Source organism: Ursus americanus, chromosome 13 (genome assembly GCF_024610735.1).
Source record: "Ursus americanus isolate L20-20 chromosome 13, mUrsAme1.1.p, whole genome shotgun sequence".
Classification (NCBI taxonomy): Eukaryota; Metazoa; Chordata; class Mammalia; order Carnivora; family Ursidae; genus Ursus; species Ursus americanus.
In genome coordinates this window covers 36199589-36215129 of record NC_142139.1, presented here as the reverse complement: position 1 = coordinate 36215129, position 15541 = coordinate 36199589, and the positions used below count along the sequence as shown (strand labels likewise).

At 38.3% G+C, this 15541-nt stretch overlaps 1 pseudogene; it reads left to right on the top strand.

Moving 5' to 3' along the window:
• Positions 1-870: 870 nt before the first annotated feature.
• LOC123793093 (calcyclin-binding protein pseudogene) lies at positions 871-1543 on the top strand (annotated as a pseudogene).
• Positions 1544-15541: the final 13998 nt, after the last annotated feature.

Genomic DNA, 15541 nt, shown 5'->3' with positions numbered 1-15541 from the left:
GTGGGCTTTGGGGTTTGTGTGCTGTTCCGACTTGTCTTGGTTCCTGGCCCTGGGCTGTTTAGGGCAGGCAGAGAGTGGCCTGGAGTGTGAGAGCCCAGTAAAGGAGGTGCTTAAGGGTGCAGACTCTGGACGGTTGGCTTGCATTTGAAAAGCATGCAGTTGTTTACTCTCTCTAGGAATTGGCTAACCATGGGAGGGACGGTCTCTTCATGGTCATCAGGGCCCCAGATGTCAGAGCCTCAGAATACAGGAAATAGAGATATGGTTAATACAATAGCTTGTGACTAGGTGATGAAGCTGGGAGTTGGATACTGGTTTCTTGATTCAAGCCTGAGTCCTTAATATTCTGTGCTAGGATGCATGGAAGGGCCCCGGGCGAGCATCTGAAGACATGACCAGAGGACCTAGAATTGAAAGTCAGTTGTTACTATAGTTAGTTGCGATAATTTGGTTGAGCTGGTTTACTGAATGAAACCGAGGCTCTGCCTCCTTATATGTCTTTGCATCTGGGCCTTCATATACCTGAAGCATGGTTAGCTGTCCCTGACCCCCTGACAGAGCATGTGAGGTGCTGCAGTGAGATTAGCAGAGGAGACAGCAGAGATTTCTAGAAGGAAGATGGCTATGGTCATTATGACCTGGCTTTATAGAGTCAATGTGTCCTTATAAGGAATTTCCAGAATCACTAGTTGCAGTAAAGACTAAAAACTTTGAGGGCTGCTCTGGACCACTTTAACAAAATTCGTTGAAGTGGACTGCAACTCGTGCCGGTGGCCTCTGTATCCAGGTGAGTGCAGCTGGTGCAGTGTTTCTTATTCTCCCCTGTGTGGCTACAGTTTGGGTCTTGCCTGACCCAGCCTGACCGTGGCCTCAGCTTTAGAAGAGCTATGGAAGGATCTAGAAGGGTAAAGTTGCTGCTGGAAAAGGCCACTGGGCCTTTTGGCCAGCTGAAAAATCTAAGATTGTGACAGGAATCAAGAAGAAGATGCAGTAGAAATAAGAGAGAAAAGCAGAACTCTTGGACAATGAAAAGCCAGCTGCTGTGGTTGCTCCCATTACCATGGGATATACAGTGAAAACCAGTAATTACGGATGGGATCAGTCAGACAAGTTTGTGAAAATCTCTGTTACCTTAACTGGAGTTCATCAGGTCCCCACTGAGAACGTGCAGGTGAGTTTCAGAGAGAGGTCATTTGATCTTTTGGTAAAGAATCTAAATGGGAAGAGTTACTCCATGATTGTGAACAATCTCTTGAAACCCATCTCTGTGGAAGGTGGTTCAAAAAAAGTTAAGACAGATACAGTTCTTATCTTACATAGAAAGAAGGCAGAAAACACATGGTGGGACTACCGGACTCAGGTTGAAAAAGAATGCAAAGAGAAGGAAAAGCCCTCCCATGACACTGAAATGGATCCTAGTGAGGGATTGATGAATGTTCTAAAGGAAATTCATGAAGATGGGAATGATGACATGAAGCAAACCATTAATACAGCCCGGGTGGAATCAGGAGAGAAGGAAGCCAAAGGAGATACAGAATTTTGAGACTTTAAAGTCATTTTGGAAACTGTGATGGGGAATGTTGTTGTTTCCAGTAAGGAAATCTTGGTGAGCTACACAGAGAAATTTGACAGATAACTACTTACAGAGTCTTCTTCTAAGTGAAGGCAGTGAATTCTCCCATTTCCTCCTGGAAGATTTATTTAAATAAAATGTGCCTATTAAACACTTTCACCAAAGATAGTTTTCTTAGTAATCTGGGCATTTTGTTCAAGAAAGGATAATATTGGATTCTTGTGTGAAATGTAAAAAAGCAAATCTTGCCTAATGATAATGCTACATGGTGTGTGTTTTTGTTCAGCTAGGAGGTAGAGAACAAAAGTTACTGTTTGTTTATAAGTTCTTGGCATCCACTCCTGCCAATGTAAGAATAAAGTAAAAATACAACCTGGATTTTTACATAAAATGCAAATCTGGAAAAAAAAATCTGTTGACGTGAAGGGAAGTTTCTTGCCCTAACTGCTTGTCCTGAAGTTGCTTCAGGCCAGTGTGGACGGACTTACTCTGACAAGGGAGGGTGAGCAGGGAAGCTGGTGCCCTGTTGCACCATTGTCCCACTTAGGCACTCCCTCTTCCCTTTGTCATAGCCCCTGCACGGGGCAAGTTTATTGTCAGAGCATTTGCCCGTTGGCCAGATGTTGGAAGTTAAGCAGGATGCAGGAATTAAGAAATGGGACCTCACTCATGACTGTACCATTGGGACAAAACTGCGAGTGCTTTTCTGAATTCAGGAAAGATCACCCCAGAATTGGCTTGGAGACAAAAATAACTGTAGAAGAACCTGTTTTTCATTAGCTCAACAAATTAATTGCCTCTTTACACATGTAGTTCTGAATTGTTTACCAATATGTGACATTCCTGAAATTTCACAAGCTCTTTAAATAGCACACTTTTATTTTCAGGCACTGTTGAAGAACTCCGTGAAAATCAATTTTTGCTTATGAAAATAGAGTCTGTATTATTTATTTGCTGCAACTCGATTTGCTGTATGTGAGGATAGCTTAAATACACATTTAGTTGAAGAGGACTTCATTGGCAGTACAAACCCAATAGGGATTTTTTTTCTAGTTTTAATTCATAAAGTGGAAAGGTTATACCATTTTTTTGAGTGTGAAAATAAGTAGAGGTTGTTTTTAAAAAATACAGACCACTTGATTTCTCTGAAGACATCTTTTAGTAGAAAATTTGGAATCTTTAGAGTGAAAGTCACAGGAAAATGAATATATTTCCCCTTAAGATGGTGCAAAGTAGCTTCTAGAATGGAAATAACAGGGTTTTTCTAAAGGAACCTTGGCCAGAAGATGGAGAAAGTTTTCCAAAATGACAATGATTAAGTACAAATATCAGAGTCAATACAACATGCTCTTAAAATGGAATGGGGTTCTCAGGGCAGCGGAAACATTTGAATGATGGGGCCAAGGAGCGACAGCTGCTCTGGTATGAGTTATTATTTATTCCTTGAAGTTTAAAGATCTGATTTCAATCAAGAGTCACTATTGTTTAGAACAAATTCCATTTTGCTAAGATCGCTCCCTTAGTATTTAATCAAAGAAAGGCCAGAAGGAAATTTGCTTTTGAGCAATATTCTGATGCAGGAGCCACTTTAAAAGAGATGTAGTGAGCATCCTGTCTTATAGATAATTCATGTGGTGGGTGATAGGATTTGTAAACTGAAAAAAAAAATCTCTTGCTGCACGAAAGCGACTGTTCCCTATAAATACATTTCAATGATGATTCACTCCAAGAATGTACTTGAAGTGTAGTTGAATTTTGTGTTGGAAAATTGCCCTCTTTGGAAAGACTGCAACTAAGGGTCAGTCCTCCATCCACAGACCGCCTCAAACATTTGCTTCAGTTTTAAGCCCAACTTGAGTCTCATATAAGATTTGGGTTGTTGGGTTGCATTTGGGTAGTGTCTTCCTCACATGCATGGTTTTGCTGGTGACTTAGGGTCTCTTGAACATGGGATGGATTTCCAGCTGGAAAGAGAATATTAGCCTTGAGTTACTGGGTCAAGCAGACTGAGAGGAAAGAAGTAAAATGTGAGCGATTCGGACAGACAGACGCTGGTGCAAGAGGGAACTTGCTTCTCATTACTCATTGCCTGAATGCCAGGATTAGGCCATTCTGTTGTTTTCTGTTTTAGACCACGATGGTCTTTTTAAATTTAAGACATATGTAGTAATTCTTTGTAGTCTCTCAGAAACATCCAGCTAAAAGGTTTTAATCAACCTCCAGAAGTTTTAGAAATGTCCTAGTGTAGTTTTTACATTTTGTGGGTCAGTCAACAGGGCATCTCGTTTGGAGCATTTCTGTTGATGATGAGGCCCCCAACCAGTCCTAGTGTTTTGTTCATCGTTTGAATGTCGTCGATGCCCTAAGGGCAATTCGTGTTTATGCTCTAGATAATAAAATCATGCATGAGAGATCCTCCCAGAGGTATCTGACCTTCAGAGGCACGGAAGTGTCCTTGTTCATTGCAGTGAGTTACACATCCGTGATGCATTCTTTCAGCTTTGTAACCGAGAATGACCTAGATGGTGCCTAGGGGCAGCACTGACCACCTAGACAGTGAGAGAAAGAATATAAATGCTGTGGATCTGTAGGTTACTGTTGAACCTTCTGGGGAGACTGGCAGGGACCACAGCAGCAGCGGCCACTCCCCCTCCATAACCACAGCTCAATTCCACCCTAAAACCTTCCTGAGGAGTCTGGGAGCAAGGGCATAATGTGGGGGGTATTTTGGATTAGGAACCTCACCCAGGGAGAGCTCATCTATTTTTCTTGTCTTGGCAAGGTTGGGAAGATGCATTGAGGTGACCTTGACTCTTTGCCCTCCCCCTTTTTTTCATGGCTTTCTCATTTGTTATTCTCTCCAAATTTCCTCTCCTGTGACGTTAAATCCTAACATTTTGGCTCCCACTAATTCTTTGATGATGTTTGACACTCAGAAACCTTGTTCTGCGGGACATGAGTGTCTGCTCTCACTCTGACCAGTGAGCCTGTCCTTTCACCCCTTTAAATCCTGCTTTTACTAGGTTGGCTAAGTATATTTTAGGTGTATGATGCAATAAACACAGAATTTGTTAATGCCTCTACCTTGTTAGATCTTTCAAGTCATTCGAAATAGTGCAAATAATAGGGTTTTAAAACTCGGGAGGCTAGTGATGCAATAAATTCAAATTGAATTACTTTGTGCTTCATTCAGGTAGAAATAAGTGGATGTGTGTGGCCAGCGATATTTTTCTGCCTTGTATGGTGCAGTCATTTGAGGTGAATATTTTCCTCGCTATACACGTATATACTGTCTCTGAGTGCAGGAGAAGGCATGTAATTTCTAGACAGATAGAATGCTCTTTCAGTTTTTATTGTACCTTTTCCCACAGCTAACCTATTGTTTTAAGACAAAGAGAAGACTAGCAGGACTATTTTGAAAGACATTTTCACAAACATTTCTCTTGGGAGTGTAAATTGGTACAAAATTTACGGAAGGCCATTCAGCAATGTATTTTAAAAGCCTTCAAAAGCTCATACTCTTTGAACTCAGTAATTTCACTGTTTTGAATTTACTCTAAAGAGAAAAGAAATCACAAATATGCAGAGATTTATATTTCAGGGTTGTTCATGTCAGAGTTAATAATAGTGAAACGTTAGATACCCTCCATGTATCCAGCAGTTGAGAAAGATTAAATAAATTGTGACACATATATGATGAAATATATTTATGCATTAGAGTCCTATTTATATATAAAACTCAAAGGAATAACCAACTCCTGATATTAGTCATTACTTGGTAGTATGTGGGAAAATTTTATTTCTTTCATTATATGTTTATTTACAACTTTTTCTGCCTTGAGTATTTATTGGTTTTTAAGTGAGGAAAATAGTACAAAAATTAAAAGTAAGGAAAAGGCTTCGTTCTAACTGTTCTTAACCAGAACCATTAACTGCATTACTCACTTGAATATTTCAGGGATTGATTGTCCATCTTTTTGATTATCTAAGAATTTTCTTTTTTCTTTTTTCATTTCCTGAAGCTCAGCTTCTATTGATTTCACTATTTATTAGCCTTGTGATTCAGAGTGAATGAATAGGGACAAGAGAAGGCAGATTCTCAGAACCTTCCTATGGGCTGGATTTGAATATAGCCTTTATAGTAAGAAGTAAGGGGAAGGCTTTTTGTTAATAGCAATTAAAAAAAAATAATTATTTTTGTAGAGGTTAAATGTTGAGATTTTATGAGAACCAGCAGCAAAGCTTCTGACTGACTTCTGGTTCTTTGTCTTTTCTAAAAGAGAATGTAGGAGCAGAATATGTGTGTGGCAGGATATCAAAATGGCTTCCTGCTGGGTAAGTGTAGCTACCAGAGGGCTTCTTCCTAGGAGAGCCCAGGGGAAAAGAGCTATTGACCTGATGCAAAGAGCTTATAACTACTTTTGCCCTGGCCTCCTTTTTTCTCTAACCTAGTCTCTTCTAAAAGTTTCTCAGCCACATGTTTGATATGCTTGAATACTTAAAAGATTTCAGCTATAGAGTCATGAGCAAGAAATGTACTTCAACAACTAATTGCTCCATGTAATAATGGCGACGTCAGACTTGAAAACTACATCCATATGTTTGGTGAAAAGAATTGAGTTCTTATAAATGTATGTTCTACTTGGTATGCATATAGAATTTTCTGTTTTTATCGTATTAACAGGGTCAATACCATGGGCCTTTTTATATTTTGTTGTTGGCCCAGAACAATAGAAAATGAAATATAAGAAATTACCCAGGGCACATGCATCCCAGTCTTGTCTTTTTATCTTTTAAAATGTCTGATGGTTAAAAACTTCTTTTAAGGACCTTTATGTAGGCTGAAATGAGTTATGTCTCATTGATTAGCTCAGGAGAAGTTGTTCTTCATTGCTGCAGTGCTCAAAGCCCAAAATTATTTTATTAAAGTTGGAGAGTGAGTCTTACAACTTCTCCTTCCTCACCACACTATTCAGTCATGACTGCATCCAGTCTACGCTGGATGAACACACTTACAGGCATTGATAGGGAAATGAAATTCTTACAGGACAAGCACGGTGGCCCATCAGGATCCACTCAGGTACCATGCCTTAGAAGTACATTGGCTAGTCTATCAGATCCGTAAGAAGACAAAACTCATGCACTCAGGGGCAAGCAGTGACTACATTCTGAGTGAGTACAGTGCTGTGATGAGTTTTAGAAAACATTTAGAGTGCTTAATATTGAGTAGTCTGTGTTGAAATGATTTGCAAGAAGCCTATAGAATGTGGGTACCTTCTTAAGCATCCACTCAGAAACTTAAATGTTTTTTCTTTTTCTAATTATAAAAGTGACAACTCATTGTAGAAAATTTGGAAAATCTACACAAGTTCTAAAAAAGAAAATTCAAATTGCCTACAATTCCTAAACATAGAGGTAAATATTGTTAGGATTGTTTTTTTCTAGTCCCTTTTCGCCTGTATATTTTTATATTTATTACAGTTGAGATCCTTAAGTATTATAGTTTGCTTTTTTCACAAACATTATATCATGATTATTTCCCTTAGCATTAAAAGTTCTTCAAAAATATGTCTTGGATTTATATTATTTCATCATAGAACCTCAAGAATTCCCTATTTTGGCACATCTGGATTGTTTGCAGGTGTTAATTATTATAAATAATGATGTATTGAACATCTTGTGCATACATTTTTGCTCATACACCTAACTGATTCTTTAGGACAGATTTTTTTTTTTTAAAGTGGAATTCACGATGCATTTCAATGGTACATTTACAAAATTTTAAATTCTTATCATTTCAGGTGCAACATATGTATTTCTATTTTATAGCACATCAGATTTATTTCCTGGGAAACGATGAGGCTGAAAGTGGGAAAACTGTAAAAGCTTATAACATAAGAAGTTAGACTTTGTTCTGAGCTCCTGGTTAGCCATCCTGGTGCACTCTTGGCCATGTCACTTTGGCTCTCTGTGCCTTAATTTCTTCTTTTTGTAGAACAGTTAATCCCACTCTCTTTATTGTTGCCTTTTTAGACAATTTAAAGTAGGCTGATTGACAAGAGTTTGTAAGGCACTTTGAAAATGTTAAAAGTGCCGTGGAAGAAAAACTAATGACAATCTTGTTTATTTTGTGTTCGGAAACCAAAACCTGACGCTTGGACCTCCAGTCGTTAGAGACTTGGCTGGGAAAGCAGGAGACAATGAGACTGGCCAAAGCAGCACTAACTGTTCAGTATAATTTCAAAGGTATGCTAAGAGAAAGAAAGCTCAGCCAAGAATTTATGACTCGGTCAGAGGCAAAGTTGAGAGCTATCACCTGCTTCAAGGAGGACAGCTTTGGATGAGTTCATATATATGCATAGCACACTGCTGCAGTCTAACTTTATGACTTTTAATGACTCCGACCACCTAATCACTTGTGAAAGGATGTGCTGGAGTTTGCCTTCACTCAGCTTGACAAGGTGATGGGAGGCATATATCTTCCTTACATGAAAACACTTGTCAGTTGCATCATATTTGGTAAGACAAGCACCAATGTCACCTTGGGGGGAAAGAAAAGTAACTCAGCTGACATCCAATGCATATGAGTTTCCAATATGCTGCAATATCGCCTAATTTCAAGTGAAATATGCAAATACCCCCTATTTTGTCTGTAGTTTTTATTTTCCTGATGCTTTCTCTAAGTGCCACATCTTCTGCTGATGGAAACATTGTGTAACTTCTTCTGAGCTGATGCATATTTAAATACGCGAGGCGAAGAATTTTCAGCCTTTGAGTAGAAGCAACATGGCAAACCAAATGCAAATCTCTCAGTCACCTGTCCTTGTTTGGTTTGTTTTTTTTTTATTTTGGGGCTTGGGCTGCACTTATATAACCAGTTCGCTTTAGTTCAAACTGCTGAGTTTTAAGACTTTTTATGGGTAGTAGGTCAGTTGAGTGAAATCTGGCTTATTAGGGTTTAGGACTAAGCTACGTGGGCAGCAGAGATATGACTGAGGGCATTGTGATAATGAAGAAAAGATGTGGTAGCTGGATCACAAATTCATGTCTCTTTACTATTCCTTTCACTAAACCTGAAAAAAGAATACTAAGGCAAGTGTGTTTTGTAACGCCCATGATGGCTTTGTGTATTTATTTGTTTTTGATTTTTAGAGGACTTTTGCATTTGGGCAGCATACCCAAAGAAGTCTAGGTGTAAATGCATTCAAGCGACAAATATGGATCAGGTGAATGTTCCAAATCAGAATAGGGGGTTCGATGGCTCTCAGAGGGGTAGAGTCCTGTTTTGTAGGGAAAGGAAAAGGTTGAATTGAAAATGGGGCTGCTGTTGAAAGGGTTTCGGTGCAAGCTTTGTCTGTAACAAAAGGAGAGAGGCATCAAGGTATTTTAGTGTGACTGCATTGTTGATTGCTAGACTAATGTCCTATTGAAAATAACAAAGTCCCTTGTAGACCATCAGACTTTCCCTGATAGAATGACCTTGTTTTATAAGAAGATGAGTGGTCTCTCTGTGTGCTTTAGAGTCTTGATCTGCAACAGAATTAAATTTGAATTTTCTAGGTTATTGTTAAACACGTTAAGGTCAGGTCCCTGTAGTGTACTTTCTCTGTTTTGACTGTCTATGCATTTACTACAGTTGGTATTTTCTTATACCAGTCAACTGTTGCAAATACAGGGATCAAAGTTCCATGTTATTTCGTATATAGGTCTCCTCCAATTGCTGTTAGCCACATGTATTTGTACATTTCTGAGTGGCTAGAGTGGACCCTTCCTCCAACTGAATTGTAATAGAATTCTGCCTATTTTGGAAGCAAAAATTGCTGAGGGTTTGCTCATATGTGTAGAGCAAACAAAAGTTGTTTTCAATTTGATATAGCTTTATTTAGATTCCACTGTTTCCCATCATGGAGGAATGAGGCCAGAGGGTGTGCTGAGCCAAGTTGTTTCCCCACCCAAGGAACAAAAGAGCCCATCATCAGAATCTGATTCTTCATCTGCTAGGTCTATCCACTACTAATGAAAAGTTGATGGTTACTTTATATATTTTTTGGAGGTCAAGGAATAAAGAGCCAACTGCTTGTAATTGTCCCCATGGTAGCATAGGATAAACACACAATGATGTGATATAGTTCCATGTACAGTGCTACATATCAGAGAGAGAGAGTTTATGTATACTCCGGTAAAAATATGTGCAGATTTGGAAGGCCCATTTGAAACACTGTTCCAGAAAATAGTAGGTAAAAATTACATTTGGATTTTCACTGTAATTCAAAAAGGAGCAAAATGTCAAGTGTGTGTTTGTAGCCATCCACAGAAATATGTTTTTCTTAAAACCACCAATCAGAACATATGAAAGAATCAGTTCTCATACAGTTGACCATGGTACTGAGAACATAGCTCTTTGAGGCCAGTAGGCCGTGTTGAAAATTTTCATTTTAAATTTCAAGCCTTTGTTTCTTCCAGAAACTCAATATTCACGATGATGTGATGTTCTTTGTTCCTTTTTTTAAAAAACTATTTCCTTTTTGAAAGTTGGTGAAAGTTGTATTCCAGTGATCATCCAATTAAGAGTTTGATTCCTTAAAAATTAGAAGTCATTTGAGAATGAAAAAAACAAGCATCACTATTAGTCTTGAGATGAAATCCATGTTAGGAAAACAGACTTTCTCTCATCATGCAGTTGTCTCTCCCAGCTAGCTAAGAAACATGATCTACTTTGCGTTAATTACTGTGTAGCTCCTTCCCCATTTGGTCCATCGGCTCCCCGTTTCCTGCTCCTGCTATTGTTCAGTGGTGGAAGAGGCAAACAAAGGAAACGCACTGAATTGTCACATGACTGTTGGGGGTAGTCACGAGCAACATTTTCCTCTTGTATGAAACAATAACATTTAAATTTTGTGGTTATGTATCATGAGTGTCTGACAGCAGAAACCATTGTGATTGGCAGGCAGTAGATTAAATTTATGGGTTTTAGGCTTTTTTTTTTTTCTTAATAAGGATACCTTGAGAAAGTCCAAGGGAAATGAAAGTCAGTTTTGTCATCTCGCACAGATTTCAAAGGCAGGGGGCTACACTAGGGCTTGAAAGGTCTATATTACAGTGCTGCTGTCTAGCCATACTTGACAATGAGACATACTGCATTTGCTCACGGTGCTGGAGTTTATCATGCAAGAAGAGTAATTATATTTGAATTGTGTCAGCCAGCCACCCTAAAATGAAGGAACGTCAACGAATGTTGCTCCAAGGAGAAGGAGATGATTAGTTATAATTATACTCAGTGTCCAAGAAAAATGCTTCATTCCCTCATTCTGTTGCAAAGGGGAGAGGGAAAAAAAAATCCAACAAAATTTTTTCAGTACTTCTCAGTATTTTTGAAAACTTTTAAGGTGGCCATTTATTGTAGGAATTTCAGGTAAGCTTTCTGGTGTGACCATTTAACTGTCTGAGAACCTGCTTGGTCTGTGCACAATTTGTAGTGTTAAAAAATCGGTAACATGTAATACATCTTCTAGATTTTTCTTCCTCACCATTCGTAGACAATCTCCTAGCAGGGAAATATTAGACAATAGGAAGTAAATTTCTTAATTCCCCTAAATGTGGTTGTTTTTCTACGTAGTACCAAAGCATAAAATATGGCTTTGCAGCCACTTATGAATATGGTAATTTGATTTATAATTTTTGTCAAACTGTTTGCTTGAGATGGTGGGTTGAATACCCTGGGGTGTTGCTACATTTGTGTGTGTGTAGGGTCACTGAATTGTTACCTAACTTAGCTTTCATTTCCTAAAAATACACATTTTGAAGTTCATGTGTCATTGAGACTTTTTAGTTGGTATGTTTTGCTGTATATTCATTTTTATTGTGTGGCTTCCCATAACTAGTTTAGAGTGAGAATTTTACGGGTACTAACTTGTTGGTCAGTTCTTATAGTGGTTGATATCTATAATTTCTTATGTATAACTTTTTTCTCAATTTAACAATTTTTTTATAATGTTGAGATGATATGGTTCGTGGACATGGACTGTCCTTCAAATAAGTTATTATTCTCCTTATGTTATAAGAATTCACTTCATTTATAATTATTGACATTTGTGTGGTTTCAGTAACTTCTCAAGGCATCCTCATGTAACTAGTGCTGTAAGTTACGATGCGTAGAGATAATGGGTTTAAAAAGGATGATGTTCCCCAGTTGTATTTGCTGAAAAAACAGTTTAGCACTAGCTATTTTTTTTGTACTAGCCATTTTTATATATTATTTAATTTAACTTCCTTAGCAGTAAAGATCATGGTCAATACATTTTAAATATTGCTGCTATTTTGTAAGTAATACAGTGTGTCAGGTTTTGTTAACTATAATTATATAATCAATATGTATGTATTTTCATTGGAAATAGATATAATAGTGAAAGATTTTCAAAGATACTAGATTGATGAGGGTCATAGAGATTCCATATTAGTATCTGGTTGGGTAACTATTATGAATCACGGAGAATGGCTTTGATTCATTGTTTTTAACAAGGTAGTTTACCTTTCACGGAGTTTTGCAAACTCTTGTCAGACAGTTTACAGTGTAGCTATGTCTGATCCATATAAAGGGAACTGGGGACATGGCATAGTCTTCGTTCAGATCAAACGCCACTATTTCATCTTAAACAGCTAGGTCTTTGAGGCAGAATTTATACATAAATAATTGCTTTTCTTCCCGGCTGCTCAATCCATACCCAGGACATGTAGCAAAGCAATGGAACTGCTCCCTGATGTAACTGCCTGTCCTGGGGGTGGGGGTGGGGGTGGCTATCTCAGGGAGGACCCGGATTCCGTCAGTTAGATACAAATGTGCCGTGTGAGCACTGTTGATACCGTAAACAATTTAGATGCTCTTTCCTTCATGTGATTTACTTTTTTTTCTTCCCTGTGTTTTAATGTGCTCAGACCCATAAATAGATTTTACGAATGCAAAATTCCAGTGTAAGATTTTTAAGATTTCCAAATTGTACTTGACTGTAACTATTACAGCTTAAGGATATCACCAATCTATACTTTTTTGTTATGTTTTTTAAAATGCCGTAGATGGGGGGCGCCTGGGTGGCTCAGTCAGTTGAGAAGCCGACTCTTGATTTCAGCTCAGGTCGTGATCTCAGGGTTGTGAGATTGAGCCCCACGTTGGGCTCCGCACTCAGTGCAGAGTCTGCTTGGAATTCTCCCTCTCTCTCTCTCTCTCTCTCTCTCTCTCTCTCTCCCCCTTCTGTCCCTCCCCCTGCTTCTGTGCTCTCTCTCCCTCTCTCCAAATAAATAAATAAATAAATAAATAAATAAAATCTTAAAAAAAAAGTCACTGATGAATTTTATCTTTAGATATGGCTGGTTGTTTAGATCTCATGGTTTATCCTAACATCAATAATTATGGCTCCAAAGTCCTTTATACCTTTAAATTTTTTTTTGGTCAATTACATGGAATTGAGTCAGTCATGGTCCTCATTCATGGCTCACTATGTCTGAGGTTGGTTGGTGCAAGCCGCTCTTTAGTTTCATTTTGTTTTCCCTTGTGATCCCTAATCTACACTCCCATTCTCCTGCCCCATAGACACTCTGCTCTAATGTACTTAATGTATATTCTTATAATTCCTGTCTCATATGTGTGTGTGTGTGTATAGAAACACACATAAAATTATATGTGATATATAAAACTATATATGTAGACAAATTTAAGTATACCCTTAAAAATGTATAGTATATTTGAATAGGTTTTAACATTTATATAAAAGGCATTATGCTATAAATCTCATTCAGTTTCTTTTATTTTTAAAAAAATGTTTTTTAAGATTTTATTTATTTATTTTTCAGAGAGAGGGAGAGAGAGAGCACAAGCAGGGGGAACAGCAGGCAGAGGGAGAAGCTGGCTCCCCGCTAAGCAAAGAGCCCCATGAGGGACTTGATTCCAGGACCCTGGGATCATGACCTGAGCAGAAGGGAGACACTTAATAGACTGAGCCACCCAGGTGTTCCCATTTCTTACTTTAAAAAAATTAAAAATTATGTGTAATCATGTTTTTGAACCATTTCTGTGTTGCTAAGTGTAAGTCTGGCCCACGAATTCTGCCTCCAACTTTGTACTCCATCGTGTGCAAATTCAATATTTTACCATTCCCTAGAAATGGATACTATTGTTTTCCCCTCTGTTTGCAACCATAAACAGTGCTTCTGGGAATATTGCTGTACATATTTTTTCGTGGACCTAAGAGGATATATATTCAGAAAAAGGATTGCTGGGTTGGGGGCATTTGTCTTTCTTTCCTTTCAATAAAGACCTTTCCCTCTAAATTTTGACTGATGAATGAATGAATGCTAGTTTACGTGTTGGGATCACCTAGAATCTTTCCACCCCACTTACTTGGGCTTTAAAATCAGGTTCCTAGTTGTCTTAGAAAGAAAAATTTGTCCCTATTTTCCTTTTTTACATCAGCTAATGGGTTAGCAGTATAAATACACTTCAGTACATTGTCACTTCCTTAAAACTAAGGAATAAAATTGATGGGGCTTCATATTAGATTGTGGAAAAGATTTATCCTAGCATTATAATCAACAAGTCTATTTTTGCAAGTTGATGTTTATTTTTTAATGATTCTGCATTTACTTAGGTGACTAATAAAATAACTTCAGCTGTGTATTGACTATTTGATTACATTTCTTTTGTCTGCTTATATAGGAAACAATGAGCAGAAGAGTGTCCAGAGTGCACAGTTGTGCTGTGTGTGTGTGTGTGTGTGTGTGTGTGTGTGTAAGTACCTGCCTGAGCTCTTCATTTCCTGAGCTTGTCCTTATCAGAATTTATTCCTTATTTTACATATACTGTCTGTCACCCAAATTCAATAAGCAGTCCAAAACAAGAGCTTCAGAAAGGAAGTGAAAGTGATGTTTGATGACTCTGATTTGCAGAATACTTTTGTCAAGCCCCATTGCCCGAAGAGCCCCTGTTTCAGTGAGTCCTCGGCTGTATTGCAGAGCATGTTTTGTTTACTAGAAATAAAGACCTTGTATAAGTTACCTTTTCATCCAGGTGGAGGGGGTCTGTTTATGCAGGATAAGCAGTGACTAAAAAAGCTAGACTGAGAACCTCTGATTGCTTTCTTGGGGGGAATTGTATAAATTTATAAAATGGCTTTAAGTGCTGTTTTCTTTTATGTTTTATTTTCCTGTCTTTCCTAGTGTATCTGTGCTCTGAATAGCAAGAAGGAGTGCAATGAACATGACTGTAAAGGAAATAGGTTATTTGGCTTGATCATGAGAAAGCTGTTACCTGGTTTAGATAAAACCTAACTGGCCGTTTCTTAATTTGAGAGATTTTGTTATAATTTCAAACAACACCATTTTTTTTTTCTCTGTGTAATAGGAAAGAAAGTCAACTCTTAGGCATTCTGCTCTGGCACAGCTGTATTGATAGCCCTCTACTCTAACTTTAAGCATTGGACAGAAACAGGGTTTCTTTTTCTATTTCCATTGTAACTTTTCTTAGTATCTTTTTAGAAATTAGCTGACATTAACAGTGATTTATGTAACAAGTATTGCACCCCCCTTTTCGAGAACTAAATATTTGAACAGATTTCACAGCAATAATAAGAACCAAACTCTTTAACTTTTAATGTACATCTTTTAAAGATTCCGAACACCCTGTTTGGAGTTGAAGAGTCCTTTCTGGCTTGCACTGGGGCTGGGCATGGTTGTTAACTCATTAGGGAATGGTGGATCCGCTCTTCAGCTCTTCTGCCTTTCTTTGGTCCTGGGAGCCAAGGGGAGAGAGGAGGAGGGGTGATGGGGGAAAGACGGTGAAGGGAAGTGGGAGACAGGGAGACAAAGCCTGAGAGGGAGACGATGACATTAGAGGTGACACATAGCTATCCTGAGCTTCCTCAGTCTGAGGGGAAGAATAATGAAGGGTTTTCCCTGTCTTCTACAGCCCGAGGACAGCCC